Below are 17,400 nucleotides of genomic sequence, written 5' to 3'. Positions count from 1 at the left end.
GAACTTTTGATGAAATATGTGTGTAATTATTTTATCACACTAATACATTTTATAAATTGTAATTGTTATTTGTTTTTTTATGTATATTTTTTAAATTTATTTGTTTGGTGAATATTAGAGTACAGTAATTTTAAATTTTGTGAACAGTAGTTGGAGGAAATGGTATTTTAGATGCGAGAGAACTAAGCTGTTGCTGAGTCAGAATGAGATGAAAAACATGTCTCGTGTGTATGTCTTTCTGAAGACTCCAGGTGCTTGTCTCATTCCCAAAATCATTAACAAATGTGCCTAAGACAAATAAGACCTTAATGAGGTGAAATCTCAAGATACTTCTGGTAACTTTGCTCTACAGCCTCACCTCCTTGACCTTTTAAGTTACAAATTTAATGGTATCAATGCCTCATGTATAGAAACAATCTGACCAAGTTTGATCAAAATCGGGCCAGTAGTTCTGTTGATATAAGTTGATGTAGAGTGTGACACCAAACACACACAAGCATGCGCGTGTGCACACGCACTTATGTACATATAAACTTCCGGAAAATCTTCATTCGGTTTTTCGAGTTGCTTAGGTGTCAACATCAAAATTCAATGAAAACTACATATACCGAAATTAGACAGATTACAATACTTTACCTTCTACAGGTTACACTAGATGGGAAAGTAAAAAAACAACCACTAAAATAAAAAATATACCACAAAAAAATTCAAATTAAGAAGTAATCAATCACTGAAACACTCAGATACTTATTCCATCCATACAGCACAGGAGTTGTTTTTAAGAGCAGCTGAACGGGTAGTCACCACAAATTCACCACTTTTACCCTCAATAAACACTTGCCAATTTCCACCTGCAGTCCCAACATTAGACACTAATTTAGATACAGTCTTCAAACTCAAGCGGTGTCCATCATCATTCTTCATTCCTATGAAACGTTAAACAAATGTAACTTAAAATCAAAAAAGAGGTTATCTTTCTATTTTCAACCAACTTCTTTGTACAGCTGAGTGTCTGTAAACTGAACTATTTATATACATTTAGAATCCGGATAGCACTACCACTTCTAATACATAGAGAAATACAAGGTGTGGGTATCAAATAATGAGACTAATGCTGTAAAATATTTTATTTTAAATTTATTCATATTTAGTTATTATCCCCTTCAAAAATATACCTCTACTATCTCTATAACACTCCATGTGAATTTTCCATTGTTCAAAACAGGGCTGGAAGGCTTCTTCTGTGAGCCCTTTCATGACGCGTGCTGCTTTTTATTTCACTGCTTCAATGGTCTGAAATCTTGTTCCTTTTAATGCAAATTTGACCTTGGGCAACTGATAAAAGTCACATGGTGCCAGGTCAGGCAAATATGATGGATGGTCTAACACTAGGATGTTATACTTAACTAAAAACATCTTGACAGACAATGCAGTGTGATCTGGTGTGTTGTCCTGATGAAGAAACCATGACTTGTTCTTCCACTTCTTCCACTTTCCACTTCTACTCGGGTCTTTTTTTCTTATTTTTTCATGGAGTTGAGCAAGGACCTCAAGGTAGCAATGTTGATTAATAGTTTGACCTTCAGGAACCAAGTGAAGGTACACAATCCCATGAATATAGAAAAAATAACAATCGTCACTTTGAATTTTGATCATCTTCAACATCTTCTCGACCATCTTGGAAACGCTTAAACACTCAAAAACCCGTGCATGTGATAAATATTCATTGCCATACACTTTTTTAATAAAAGATAAAGTTTCAATAACGGTTTTTCCCAAGTTTCATATGAAATTTCACAACAATTTTTTGCTTTAATAAAACGCTTATAATTTTTTCAGCAAAACAAAAAAACAGATGTTATCAAAAGAAGGCCATGACCAGACTAAAATGACTATAGAAACTAAAGTGGCAACAATCGAAAGAGAAGGCCACATGCTACACAGCTGTTGATTGTACAAATTTGGCATATGAACATTTCTCCTGTAGCAGCATTAGTTTTGTTATTTAATAGAACTTGTATTCATTGGAGTTTAGGTCGGTGGGAATAGGTCGAGGTTAGAAAGTAAACACTAGAGGAATACAGAGATTGATGCATAAGAAATAAATTACAGAGGATATAATTACTTCATCGGTAAAATACTAATAATGAATAGAATGAAACAGAATAACCAAATCAAGAAAAAAAAATGGAAATTTTGATTACTATCTGCAATTCACAACACAACATTAATACTTTTAATATGGTAAAACTTAATTTCATTATTTATTACATTAAAAATAAGGAAGTTTTGTTGAATATAACTTTCTTAATTTATTAATTAGATAAATACTTTTGCCGGTAATAAATATTCATCTATTGTTTACACATATTAGAACACAATAAGACTTTTTGTATAAGTATAATCTAAGAAAGTTAGAATAACAAAATATTGTAATTCAGTCGCACATATAGATGGTGCCCTACATTTGGAATCGTAAAATCGACCCTACATTAAAAGTTTGGTTTAAAAAGGTGATTATATTTTTAAATCAAAAAGAAAACGATTAGATAATCCACTATAGCATAAAGATGTTACTTCAATAAGAGGTGTTTATTATTTACAGTATTTTTCATTTGTTAGGTTTAACTGAAGAATTAAGTCTATTGCCCGCATGTTTATCGTTCTTTTTTTTAAAGTAATTTTTTTCTAATAACACGTGATTTAATACTGTGATTTTATATCACCTCATTAGCGAGCACCTTGTGCAAGGCTAGACCGGTCATCACCATCAACTAATAACAAACGAGATGCAACGGGGTGCTTTTATAATATCTCTGCAAACAATCCTCTGATTTTAAAAATTAAAACGGGACATTTGTTAGTAGATTGAAGGCTAACTTTTGCATGAATCAAGTATACTAATGATTTAACAAATCATGGTTATTCGGAAATGTTCATACCTTCACAACCAATCTTCCGATTTTCAAAATTCAAACGGGGTATTTGCCAATATCCTGTTTAAAAAAAAACACATTCCATCATGATTTTGTTAATTTATAACAAAAATTAACTGATATACTCAGAAAACTCGATTGACCGACACTACGCCGAGACCAGCTTGAACCCGGTGAGCTCCCACAAATGGTCTTTGTAGAGTTTGATGACAGTATGATTAGAGGTAATGCTATCGGCATTGGATTTAGGATGAAGCCCACTGTTGTGGAATTTGATGTTTAAGGGGACAGGGCAAAGTGGAACGGTGTATGCTGCCACTAAATTTGTGCTGTGCTTGGCTGTGATGGTGCATAAACTACAAGTGACTACCCTAGATAGAGCTGTCATAGATCTGAGTGCTCACATCTTTGCCAAGGGCTACGCCTACATAGCACCAAGTCGCATGAGACAGTTGGAGAGTTTAGCCATTAGTTGTTTGGATCGAAGAAAATTGCTGTATGATCCACACGATAAAAAATCTCTACTCAATCGCGTGAGAAATCTGTAAGTTTAGATTGGTATCTGCCAATTAAATAAATAAATTGAAATGTTTACAGTTTCCTCAATCGACTCGGTACATTAGATACGTTATATCCATAAGTTTTGAATCGTGAATTTTTCTTGATAATCACTAAAAAGTATTAAATAATAAAACAATTATAAAAATTAAAAAACACAACTGCAAAATATAAATAATAGATTTATTAATAGAATAAATTCATAGAACTTATTGAATGACCTTAGCTGATAACATTAGACCGTAGTGTATAATAAATTTACTTTCTTAAGCACCAGTAACTGTAGCAATAAAAAACTGATAATTGTTATCAAGTTGTTTGTTTTGAAGCGTACAATAAACAAAATTTTGAGTTATAATAACTGCAATCTACGTTAACTTTTGACATCAAAAGGATTCAGTGCTCGTAATTTGTTAATTTATTAATCATTATGCGAGCAACGTGATTCTGCTGAAGAAAAACTAATTTCAGTCCTATAAATGTTACTAAAAGATATCGGCTGGGAATGAAGTCATCTTCTGTTATAGCTCATTCGCTTATTATGGAGTGTGTGAAATTCACATATGATTTGCATTGTTAGAAGTGGGCATGAATGGGTGGGTTTGTTTTAGGTTACATGATACTTTTTCTTCAGAATTTTGTGTTACCGCAGATAAAGTGTATTTCTGATCGTAATCATGTTCTTGGCAAAGTATAATTCATTAGGATCGTTAAGAAGAGGTGTTACTGTTACTTTGAATGCCAAGTCGTTGTAAGTTATCCTCAAATTGTGTGTCTCATGGTTATTGTAAGGAATAAATCGGTTTTTGTTAGGAATTCCTAGTTAGAGTTAGGCAGTACATGATATTTTGGAACCTACAATAATTTTTTTACAGTCTCGTTTTGCAGTATTAACATAATCTTGGCTTAGTGTTCGCTAATTTGTGAGAATTCAAGCAATTATTTCATAATTTTACCCCCGGTTTCTTTGTTAATTGATTTGTTGAAACTTTTGAAAAGATAATTAAAAAAATAATTTTAAAACATTGTGAACCGCTGTGAGATTTTTGTTTTATAATCTTAATGTTAAAAATATAAAATATCTGTTTTAATTTTTAACATAGTTTTATGTTAATAAGTCCTGAGCAAATACATCTTACTGTGCTTTCTTGTGTCTTATTCATGCGTATTTTGGGTATGTAAATGTATGCAAGTAGTTAGAAAACAAGAAAAGTGTAAATAATCATTTACATATGATCATAATAAATAGGCAAATATAGTTTTTATAATTTTATTGTTAAATATTTAAGCTACTTTTAAAGTACTGAACGTTTACTTAGAGAACTTTTGGAACCGATTAGCTGCAACTTTTTCTGAGGAATTACTAATAGTATTATTGTTAATAGCATCTGTCTTAAAAAGGTTAGGAAACACCCAAACACATTAGGTATATGATTGAATAATGTGTTTTGCAAAATCTTTCTGTTGTGCAATGTATTCCCTGTATAAAAAATTGCACCTTATATGTGTGGGCAAATTCAGTAAGCCCAGTTAAGTATTTAGGACACAGTCTCTACTGTTTAGAAAACAATTTTAAAATCTACTTATAATTCTCAAGTTAGCAGTTTTATTTTAATAGAATACCCACTTTCTAATCGCATGTAATTATCTTTAATTAAGATTTTCTAGTGTTAATGTTAATTTCATTACAAAACCGTCTACCCACAGACTGATTTGGGCAATTTTATGTAAAAACTGCTTTACTTTCTTTTCATATTAGGTTAAGATTTATAATCAAATTAATTATAACCACCCAATTACTACTACTGTAGTATAACCACCATATATACTAATTACATTCATAGTATATTGTAAATTTACACCCATCTTCACTGTAAATTCACCCTACTCTACTCCATATCCCGTCGCTAAACAGTGATATAACATCTGGCGTGATAGAAAAACAGCTTTAGTGGTCCTTTTTGTTAAACGATCCATATTTAGAATTTGAGTGGAATAGAATATAGAGACTGTGGAAGTCGAAATCCATCCAACGCATCGCTGTTTCATTAAGATTTATTTTATTAAATAAATGTACTAAGAGAAGATAATTAAATCTGAACTTCAATTCATAAATAATTTCCATAAACCCTTAGGTAGGTGATACATGTATATAGATATAAAATACATAATTATATATGTGAATTTTTTAATTTACTTAGTACATCAGTGAATTGAATATTTAAAAGAAAAATTTTAATGAAATTTCAATCTTGGCCCCAAATTTATGTTTAATGTGTAAATTATCTCCCAAAGAATATTTGCTTGAGTACATTATGTAATGTTCTTTACCCAAAAAAGAAATGTTTCGTAGCAGAATTAAGTGCTTTTACCCAAGGTGAAGGCCTGATTTCGCAAGCTGAGCAAAAATAATTAGAATGTAACTTTTTATGTGAAATGGAAATTACAGATTTAATTAGAATGTAGTATTTTTTTGAGAAATTGAAATCACAGTCCAGGTCCAATGTCAATATTTATTCTGTTTTGATTACATAAACATTCAAAACAAATTAATTCTGCTAAAGTTCAATTTTAAAAGATTTTAATAAACTTCTTTATTCTTCAAGTAAATCAACATTGTACCGTGTACAAAATTTTGTTTGTAGCATTGCATAATGTACTCAAGCAAGTATTCATTGGAAGATAATTTACAAATTAAAAATAAATTTAGAGCCCAAGAGTGAAATTTGGAATGCCAAAATACTTCTTCAAATCAAAAAGTGAAATAAATAAATGATTAATTTTGACATTAAATATTCAGTACATATGTGTGTATTATATACATATGAATAACAACTACCTGAGGGTTTATGAAAATTCTTCATGAATTGAAGTTCAGGTTTAATTATCTTCTGTACTAAACAGATTAAACATTTTTAACTAAATATTTTATTCGAAACTTGCTAGTATACTATTTATACATATGTCAAATATGTTGGCAAACTTCTGGCAACATTGGTGCTACAAAAATGGTTTATTCTATCGCATAAAAATAGCAATTAATTGTTCTGTATCAAAATTATAGTTAGAATTAGCTGATTTTATCACAATCAAATAACTAAGATTATTCACTGAAATAGCTGTTTGTTAAATAAATATAAGAGGTCTTGTTTGTTATCGCACTGCCAAGTTTAATTATCGTGGAAAACTAAAAACTTTTTTTAATGAAAATTAAAAATTACAAAACACATAAAATTATGTTGGCTCAGTGTACTGACAGTGTACGTACATCAACATAATCTAACCAGTTGATATACATATGATTCATCAGTACACATTGTCAACATAATCTAAACAAACAACGCTTGCTAAAAGACATTTTTTTGTTTAATACATTGTAATAATATGTTTAATATGTTGTTTTTTGATAATCAAGTTACATTAAAAAAAATGTTGGAACAATGACTTGTACAAAACAATGACAAGTACCATTCAACATTATTAAACTTATTCTCTCATGTTACAGAAGAGGGCTGTTAGATTTCTATTTGGCTACTATGAAGGCTCATATAATCTACACTTTCATCCACTGTAATAGTAATAGCTAAGTTTTATATGAAAGTTCAGTAAACAACTCTGCTGTTTTTTTTTATGTACACAGGGTTGGTACACCTTTTTAAGTACTTAAGAATACTACAATTTGAAAATTTAAAATTAACACAGTGCATAGGCTGGTTATTAGAGAAAAAATGCTGATTATTGCCTCTTAGTTCCTGCTTACCAAGTAAAAATGATTGAGTGAATATGTATGAATATAACAAAAGCTAAAAAAAACAAAAAAAAACAGCAGTTATAAATACGCCTTAACTTTTGTGGTTTGGAAAGTCTTCAGAAAGTCCAGCTATATGAGGTTTGTTTGCAAAGTGGTGTTATTCTATAAAATTTGTTGAGGCTTTAGAAGTAATTGTCTGTGATATGAATGAAGACATTTAAATCAATAGTTGTTTTTATTATTAAATACTAATTTCACCTCAGTTAAACACAATATTAAATTTGATTTTTTACCCATGAATATTCATAGCATTAATAAGAACTTTAATGAATTTATTTATTTGTTGTAAAATATTTTTGGCATTATAATTTTGACAGAAAAATTTTGGTTTAACCTGCTACAAAATCATTAACAAATGCAACAAAGTTTATTAAAAGATAATCTAAATTTGATATTGTTTTGTGTAAGTTGTTTGAATGTAATGCATTAATCACTGAAATAGTTTGATAATAGTGAGTCATTACAAACCATTAGATTAACAATAGTTACCGAATAAAGTTAGTTGATTACACCACCTAGTTACCCAGAAATTAAATACTGGATGACGATATTGGCAATGACATTAGGCAAATAATTTGAAAAAGTCATTTGCACTATTTGAATTTATGAACGTTTAATACTAAGAGAAAAATTTGCTACATGATATAAATTGTTGTATATCACTATTTTTTACTTCCTTGTATGAAGTAAAGGAAGTATTGTGATTGCAAAAAAATTTTGTTTCCAGATTTCAACGGAAATATCCATTTTGACTAGTTTCAATGTGATGTCTGTACGTAGATATGTACATATGCACAACTCTATATATGTATACATAACTCAAAAACTATTAGCCATAGGATATTGAAATTTTGGATTTAGGATTGGTGTAACATCTAGTTGTGCATCTCTGCTTTTGATTGTAATCAACTGAACCAAAAGTGTCCAAAAAAGCCCAAAATCCAAAACAATTTAGATTTTGGACTTAACTGCAGTAATAAGCCTTCATTGAGAGCTTTTCAATGATATATCATAAGAGGTACTTATTTTCATTGGTTCCAGGTAGTGGCACATCAATTGGAATCAGACTTCATCTCATTTTTTTTTTTAACTTTCTTTTTTAATTTAAATATATTGATTTATTAATAAAAAACATAAATTCAAACACAATTATTATTAGTAAACTAAAAAACAAGCCTTTCAATACTAAGCTGAAAAATGATATAATTGTTTAGAAATTTAATAAAAGTATTAATTGATAACAAACAAAAAGTAAGAGTAAATTTCTTGAACACAAGAAATAATGCTAAGGTAAATACATTAAATATAAAAAGATTACTACAAAATAATTCACAATTCAGGAACCACAATTATTTTGAACACATATTTACATACATGTTGAGGATGCAGATAAAGCAAATTTTTTGTTTTGGTTTTTAATATTTAAAACTCATCAGCAGAATAATATTCTTCTCATAAAAGAAATATTTTTATACGTATTTTAAACAAATTGGTGAGAATATTTTTCAAATTGTTTGAATATTAAAAAGCCAATGGGCAGCATAACAAAACCCTTTTTCGTGTGCCTGTAGAATTGTGTTGTGTTTTCACACAGTTGAAAACAATTCCATTATCTGATTTGGTAATGGTGGATATTGTTACTTTTTAAGAATGAGATAATTCTTTTCTAAAGCAAAGATTACACATTCATAAAATATTAACCCAAGGATAAGTTAACATATTTAATTTTCTAAATAAAGGTCTACACGATTTCTGCTTAGGGGGTTCCTCCAGATAATGCAGCCCATTTTTGTCTTCAAAATTTGTCCTGATACTATTGACATGACTTTGCACTTTATATTCATGTAAACATACTAAATATTTAATAGTGATGATAAGCTTAGCATTTAGATCAAAACAGTACAGTTTTATTTATGTTACAAATGAAATCAATTTGATCACCTCATGAGAATTGTCACTTAATAAACAAAACACCCAGAAATTTTTCTTTGTGAGCAGCAGAAATACTACAATGGGAAATCCATGCTAACAGCAATGTTATTTCTACCTGTGAAGCCTAGTGCAACGGTTTATCTGTATTTAAAGTTAGATGTTTGCAGTCCAGTGAATAATTTTTTGTTGTTCGTATTTTAATTTCTTTTAAATAACAATTTTCAGATGTAGAAAAAGTTGTATTGTGCAAGAAGGGTTACAATGAATGCTCACAATTTTTTTTAGGTAGGTCATTTAATAAACAATAAAAAAAAGCAAGGGACTGAGAACACTTCCCCTGAGGCTCTCCGCATTCTACATCTTATTTATTATGGACTTAATTTTATATGTGCATTTTTATCAGAAGATGAAATTTTAACTATTTGATTACAGTTGGTAAGGTATGAGTTAAACCAGTTCTGAACAGCTCCTCTAATAATATAGCTACTAAGTCTTTCCATCAATAGAAAGTATGTTACTAAATAGATTGCTTTACTGAGGTTGCAAAAATTTTAAATGCAATCTTTTTGTTACCTACAGAATTTTCCAAATACTGGAAAATGATTGTTAGTAGTTGATTGTTTTATAAACTATGATTTATAAAAAATGGTTGTTTTATAAACTATGCTTTTTCAAAAAGTTGTAAGTTGTTTTTCATAATTTTTTCAAATACTAAAGAAAGTATGGACAGTAATGAAATTGGCATATGATTTTGTAAATTAAGTGCCTTTCTTAAGAAGGGAATAACAAACATCTTTTTAAAATGAAAAGTACATAAAATTTTATTTCATTAATAACTTCTGATTTTTTTTTAATTGTTATTATTGAATTATTATTTATTGTAAAACTTTTTTTACAATTGGAGGTTAATAATTATTAATAAATCGATATATTTAAATTAAAAAAATGAAATGGGAGATGAAGTCCTTTGAACTGATGTGCCTTCCCCTTGTAAGATCCAAATATTTCATTAATTAAAATTTTATTTGGCTATAACTCTGGAACCAATGAAAATAAGACCACATGCTATAATGTTGAATGTGAGGGCTTATTACTACAGTTAAGAAAAATTCAAAATTTTTTTTGATTTTAGGCTTTTTTGGACATTTTTGGTTCAGTCGATTGCAATCAAAAAGGGGAGGTGCACAACTAATGTTACAACAGTTCTAATTCCAAAATTTCAACATTCTACAGTTAATCGTTTTTGAGTTATGTGAAATACATACGTACATACAGATGTTATGCCGAAACTAGTCAAAATTAATTCAGGGATGGTCAAAATGGATATTTCCGTTGAAATCTGAAACCTGAATATTTTCACGATCACAATACTTCCTTTACTTTGTACAAGGAAGTAAAAACGACTTATTTTTTGTGTTTTTCAACACATTCATGAAAACTCTCTTCTCAGAACATCCTCTATAAAGTATGCATGAAACCTAAAATGAAATTGTAGAACATTTCGTGGCCAGTTATAATTGACCATGCTGTGGACCTACAGTTGAGGAACACTGCTACATTTTTTGCTACTGTAGTATTGTTTCATGACCAACAAACACTACTCCACATAATCATTTAAAGAATATCTTCCAGCTCTTAAATTGATATTTGATGTTAGCAACTTTGTTTTTGCATGAAGCTCTGCTTTCTTGGGTCAGGCTGCTTATTTATCACTATCTTGCTTGGACCGTCCTTTTTAGTTTTATTATCTAGGTAACAGAATTTTGAAATTTATGGTTCCCTTATCATAATATACAAAGTTTACAAAAAAATTGGGGTTTTAAAGCTATTAAATATCTCTTAACTTTGACTCTTCGGTAATCAGTCAAATAAAATGAAAAAGTAACTCCTAGTTTTTGCCACCTATTAAGTCTTCAGTATGAATACTTTCCATGTGGCACACACCTAACCAATCGGAGAATTTTGCCCACACTTTAATCAGCTCGTCTGGAGTAATGGAAACAACAGCTGCTTCAATAATGGTCTAAAATTGGGTAAATAGGTTAATAGTGGAGGCACAAACACAAGATCCTTTATAATACCCCAAAAGAAAAAAGTTACATGGGGGTCAGATTGGACAGTCTGACCCCATAAAAAAACTGGGGGTCAGCTGTTACAAATAAGTTCTGTTATCGGGTCCATGTCGACCGATCTAGCAGTTGGAGAAAATGTTATTCATCTAAACCCGCAAAGAGTTATGACATGAGAAGGTGCACCATCTTCTTGCCAAATAAAATTCTCTGGTCCCCACCTTGCAGTTGAAGAAAGACCCATATATGCAGCATATCCAAATAAACAGCAACTCCAGTTATGCTTCCTTCAGTGAAAAAGAATAAGCTTGCCCTCAGGATATTGCCCAGATAATTCTGGGGAGTCTTTTTTGTGTTGTAGAAGTTCGAGAGGATTTTCTGATAATAGATATAAACATATGTGTGTTAACACGCCCTCTAAGATGAATTGTTCACTTATGACTGAACACAATATGATCAAGAAAGTCCTCATCTTCATGTTGCAACATTTGATCGCGAAGACTGCATGCTCAGCTAGTCAGTAGGCTGTAAAGCCTGAAACAGATGTTAACAGTATGGATGCATATGTAAGTGATTCCTTAAAACATTCCACACTGGCGTTGGTAGTTCACGGGCGGCCTTCCTTACAGATTTTTTAGGACTAAGGAGGAAAGACTTCCTGACCTGTTGAACATTTTTTCAGACATTCATAATTACCCCTTTCTCCTCCCTTTGCACAGTCATCCAGTTACTTCAAACTTATTATGCCATCGACCGATGTTACTGTCTTTTGGAGAATCACAATTAGACTTTTTACAGAATCTCTTGAATTGTAACTAAAGATTCACATTTAGCAAACTACAAAACGCAGAAGACTTTCTGTTCAGGAAAAGCCATCGTCAAGTGGAACTAGAATTGACCACAATTAAAATTGGTGGACACAATCCTTTGGAAATGATTCTTCCATCAAAAATGTCTTGTAGCATCTCCATAGCAGAGTGAGCCATATGGGAAGTGGCGCTATTGCCACCCTGTTGCAACCAGAAGTCATGCTCATCCTCTTGCAGTAAGGTTATGAACTGTTTTATAATTGTTAGATGGCAGTATTCGTAGTTTTTTTAATAAACCAAGAGTCCTAATATTCATCGCCTTGAAACTGCACATCATATGCCTTACTTTTTTTGGGTGCAGGGGAAATTCAGAGGAAATGTTGGGATTTTCAGTACTCCAGGTTCAGTAGTTCTGATTATTAACTTCCCACGAGGTAAAACCACGCTTCATCTGTGAAAAACACTTGATCTAAAATTCCAATGTTGCCTGTAATGAAGTTCTTGAACCATTGACAGTAGTGAACTCTTTTAGCATAATCAGCATTAGCTAGCTCATGGAAAACCTGTATTCAATACTGATAATATTTCAGCAATCTCCTCATTGCAGTCTGAGCTGAACTTTGCAAATATTTATGAGGAGATCTTGTAACTACTTCTTTAATGTCCTGTATCACCTGTGTACTGCATGTTTCTGGCCTAACACCAAACCTGTTTCACAACATTTTTAAACCTACTTTTGAAAAACACTTTTCACTGATATTTTCTTTTCAAATTTCTCCTTGAACTTTCACAGACACACAACGCACAACATGAGTTTGTCCCTAAATAAGTTTCCATCACAAATACATGTTCTTCAACAGTTAACCACATTTTAACAAACAACACACGGTTATGCAACCTTGTTCAAAAGCCAATACTTGACTAGCAATAAACAGTCCTCCCCACACTGGTTCCATTCATACCATGTCTTCTACATTATTTACCCATCTCATGCCAGTATATGCATTTAGTATAAATTGATGAGTGATGGGGCCTATTTTAAGTTGAACACTGTATAACAAATTAAAACCCTGATAAATTTTTGGAAAAATATAGTTAAAAGAAGAGACAGACTTATAGGCCACATACTAAGGCATCCTGGAGTAGTCGCTTTAATATTGGAAGGACAGGTAGAAGGAAAAAATTGTGTAGGCAGGCCACGTTTGGAATATGTAAAACAAATTGTTAGGGATGTAGGATGTAGAGGGTATACTGAAATAAAGCGACTAGCACTAGATAGGGAATCTTGGAGAGCTGCATCAAACCAGTCAAATGACTGAAGACAAAAAAAAAATTTTTTTTGTACACCCAGTATATTCAATTTCTTGTTATCCTCCTTTTCATTAGCTCTTTTGTTATTATTTCATTACTGTTGTTTTACTTTTAAGTTGAATTTCTTTACAAATTGAGTTGCTCTTTAAAAATTGAATTTTTCTCTTAACTATGTACACATGCCATTGAGATTTTTTCTAATTTATTTTTAGTTTCTTAAGAAAAAAAATATTTCAGGAAATTTCAACATCTTTATTCTTTCTCCTCTCTCGGTTAGTTCTCTTTCAAAATTTTCTTTTAATTCCTGTATTGTTTCTAATGTATGCAAGTTGAAAAGTAATAATAACAGGTTGTATCCTTATCTAATACCTTTCTCAGAGAGCTACAGGTTTTTGTAATGTACTGCTATTATTATTGTGTCCGATTCTTGCACAGATTATGTACTATTTTTAAGTGCAAACTATTATAAAATTTTATATATATCATTCCATTCTACATTATCAAATATCTCCTCTCAAATGTAGGGGCCCTGTTTTAAAATTTGTCTTATAAGATTAGTCTTAGAGTAGGAACCTCCTTGCTTCTTTCTGAAACAAAACCAGTCAACTTCCAATTCACCTTCTAATTGGCTGTAAACTATCCTACTTAGTATTTCTTTTGCATTAGATATTAGACTGATAAATTTAATTTATAAATTTAGACTGATTAATTTAGGAACAGTTAACTGTTCCTGCTTTCTTTGGAATACTTTTAGTTAGAATCCTTTATCAAATATACAGGTACTTCTCCCATCTCACAAACTTTACATAATCATGGGTATAATCTATTTAGATTCTTGAATAATCTGATTTCTGTGTAGTTCTGTTTGTTATAGATTAAATAGTAATTCTGATCGTATATCATCTACCCCTACTCCAATTCTGTTTTAAGTCTTTAAGAGCTTTATCAAACTCTTATCTCAGAACAGTCTCCTCTAATGCCGCCATAGATTTCTTTCTTTTTCTTTCTCCATTTGATAACTTTTCCCCTATAGTTCTATAAATTCTTATCACCTACTAGTTGCTCTTCCTACCCTTGATTTTCCACATATACCTCTCATACTAATAGATTTTGACTTCATTCACTGTACTTGGAAGTTTTCTCTATTAGATAGATTTCATAAGAAAGCTACCTATTGTAATGGGTACCATGGTTCTACTTCTGGAAAATTTTGACATATCTTTGCGTTTCACATCCCTCAGACCCCAAAACCACCGTCAGTTCAAAAGTCTATATATACATATAAATTTCACTTTCTTGTGGACATGATAACTGCTGTAATTTTGCACCAATCACTTTCAAATTGATACATACAATATGACAATCCAAAATCTTGGTGGAGTTTGTTAATGGTCAAAATTGGACCATCGGGATGGAAATGGGGCTTTTTCGAAAAAAAAATCACTAACTTTCTTATTAAGTGAAATATCAAATTCGTTTAAAGTTCCTACTATTATTTGGATAAGAACCTAAAACTTATCTTAGTAAAGATTTTTGATATCACCAACCATTGGCCCAGTGGGTGGATAAAATGGGGTTTCAATGACAAAAAAAATCATACCTCCCTTAATAGGCATAGTATCGAATCTATTTAAATTGGTCGTAAGTCCTCTAAACATTACCTAAAACTTTTCGGAAGCAATTTTTGATATGACCAACACTTAAGGCAAGGGATGACCAAAATTTTGCTGGAATTGTAAGGGCTTGTCGTATGCTAAACATATGAAACTTTTTTCACATGCAGTCATTGTCGTATTGAGTAAATTTGAAGTTTTTCTTAACTTTAAGGTGGAAATCCTTTTTATCTCCTACTTAGCACTGGTGAAATCTACCACCGCCTTCCAGCCTGCTGAAAGGGATTTTTTTTTTTATGCTACTTCCACCCTTCCAGTAGTCATATATCTTATTCCAAATCATTTCTATATCTCTGCTGCAACCAGTTCTATTGTACTATTTTACTACTTCTATTAAGTTGATATCTAAAGAACCTACATAATTTCCTTAATCATTTCTATAATTTTTTAGTTTCTATGCCCATCCATCATTCCATGATTCTCTACCAAATGTTGTACCTAACGTTTCTTCTACTTTAGTCATGCTATTTTAAAAATTTACCCATTTTTTAACTGATTCTGATTTTCCTATAATTTTTAGCCACTATTACTGTTATTTGTTCAAATTTAACTTTGCATTGTTCTCTTTTAGTTTATGTTCCATTTCTTCTCATTTTTTCTGAGTTTCTTGACTTCACCTTATGTTTTGTCAAAATTAGATCAGAATCAGTATTTTCTGCTAGATACATTTTATTGCCCATAATTTGCTTTCAAAATCTCTGACCTACTAATGTCTGTGAGATTATATCAATTAATATGTACCTTCTTCTTGTTCTCACCCAGGCACGTGTTCATTTATGCTTTTTAAAAAATGATGCTTGAAATTTCTAATTTATGTATGGTGATCTAATGCAAACTTCTGAAAATCTCGTTCCTCTTTTATTCGTTGATTGCTCATATTTCTTTCATAGCATTCTATCCTCTGCAAAATAACCTGACTAAAAATCTGTTTGTCTTTTCATTTCATCATGTTTATTAATACTCTAATAATAACCTTTGTATTTATTTTTCTAAATTAGCCACCCTACTACTCTTGTTTAAGCCATGAACATTGCATGCTTTGGCTTGAGGAGTGACATACTGCTTCATCCCACTGGTTCTATAATAACTGTAGCCTCTTGAGCAGTTACTATGCAGAGACCTGCCAGGGGGGGGGGGTTATTTTACCTCCAGACTATCTTATCCAGAAGATGCCATCATACTGTTTAAAAAAGAAGAAGAAAAGAATTGAGGAAAACTTTTTCTCAGAAAATATAGCTGTAGTTTTCCATTGCCTTTAGCTGGACAGTACATGGAGCCTAAAGTACCTCACAACTATTAGGGCAGCCACCCTCTTTTAGGAAGAACCTTTTTATCTGGCATTACAGATACTTATCCACTATGGTAGCACCTGTAATACAGTATGTACTTCTCAAAGGTGTGTAAGCTTCTGTAGAGGGTTAGTAGCTTATTTGCAGGCAGCCAGTGCTAACCTTTGGCACAGAAACCTTGTCAGTTTTTTGGATTTTTTAATTGCATTGTTCCTACTCATAGACTGTACTTCATTATACCTCAGATACTACTGCTGCCTTCCACATTTCTTATTCAGTTCACTCCTTATTTTCATCATATAAGTGACCTTTCTCTTACCAGGAGACACCCTGTTGTCCGCAGGAAATAATTTATGATTCAGTGAGTCAGTAAAAATTTGGCCGAACAACAAATAGGATGCTGATTAGCATGCTGCCTTCTAGATCAGGTAGTCTCAGGATTGATTCCTGGCAAAGATTTGACTTTTCTTCACCTATCATTTCATTCATCTCATCCTAATCATAAAACACGTGTAAAAGTACATTGAAGGTCAAAATAGTAAAGCAAGACAAAAAAACATATAGTGTTATAGTCTTTTAATGGAAACTGGTTATAAGGCTTGTTAATGAATGTCTTTGTTAGCTTTTGTACTTTAACTGGATAAATTAATGATCTGAACTTTTTATGTGTTCTTAAATAGTAAGGAAATTTTTCAAACATTTGCATCCTGTGAAGAACTTTTAGATTAGTTTGTTGTTTAGTTTCATAAGAATGACAAAACTGATCACGTTCTATTTGACTAGATATGATGAATCTGTTGAAATACTAATAAAGAATAGTTTGACATGAGTTTAAATCCTCAGTTGGTTCTTATAATTCTTATAATTTTGTACTTTGTATCTAAAAACCCATCCTTTGGGTATTAATAGTCACAAATTGTTTAATACCCAGTTTGTGACTGATAAGTGTAGTAGACCAGTAGTCTTGTGTTTACAGAAAGTAATTTATTCCAAATAGTTTATGTTGAAATAC

The sequence above is a fragment of the Lycorma delicatula genome, chromosome 7 (genome assembly GCF_047948215.1).
Source record: "Lycorma delicatula isolate Av1 chromosome 7, ASM4794821v1, whole genome shotgun sequence".
Taxonomy (NCBI): Eukaryota; Metazoa; Arthropoda; class Insecta; order Hemiptera; family Fulgoridae; genus Lycorma; species Lycorma delicatula.
The sequence above is the reverse complement of the archived record's forward strand: the minus strand, read 5'-3'. Positions refer to the sequence as shown.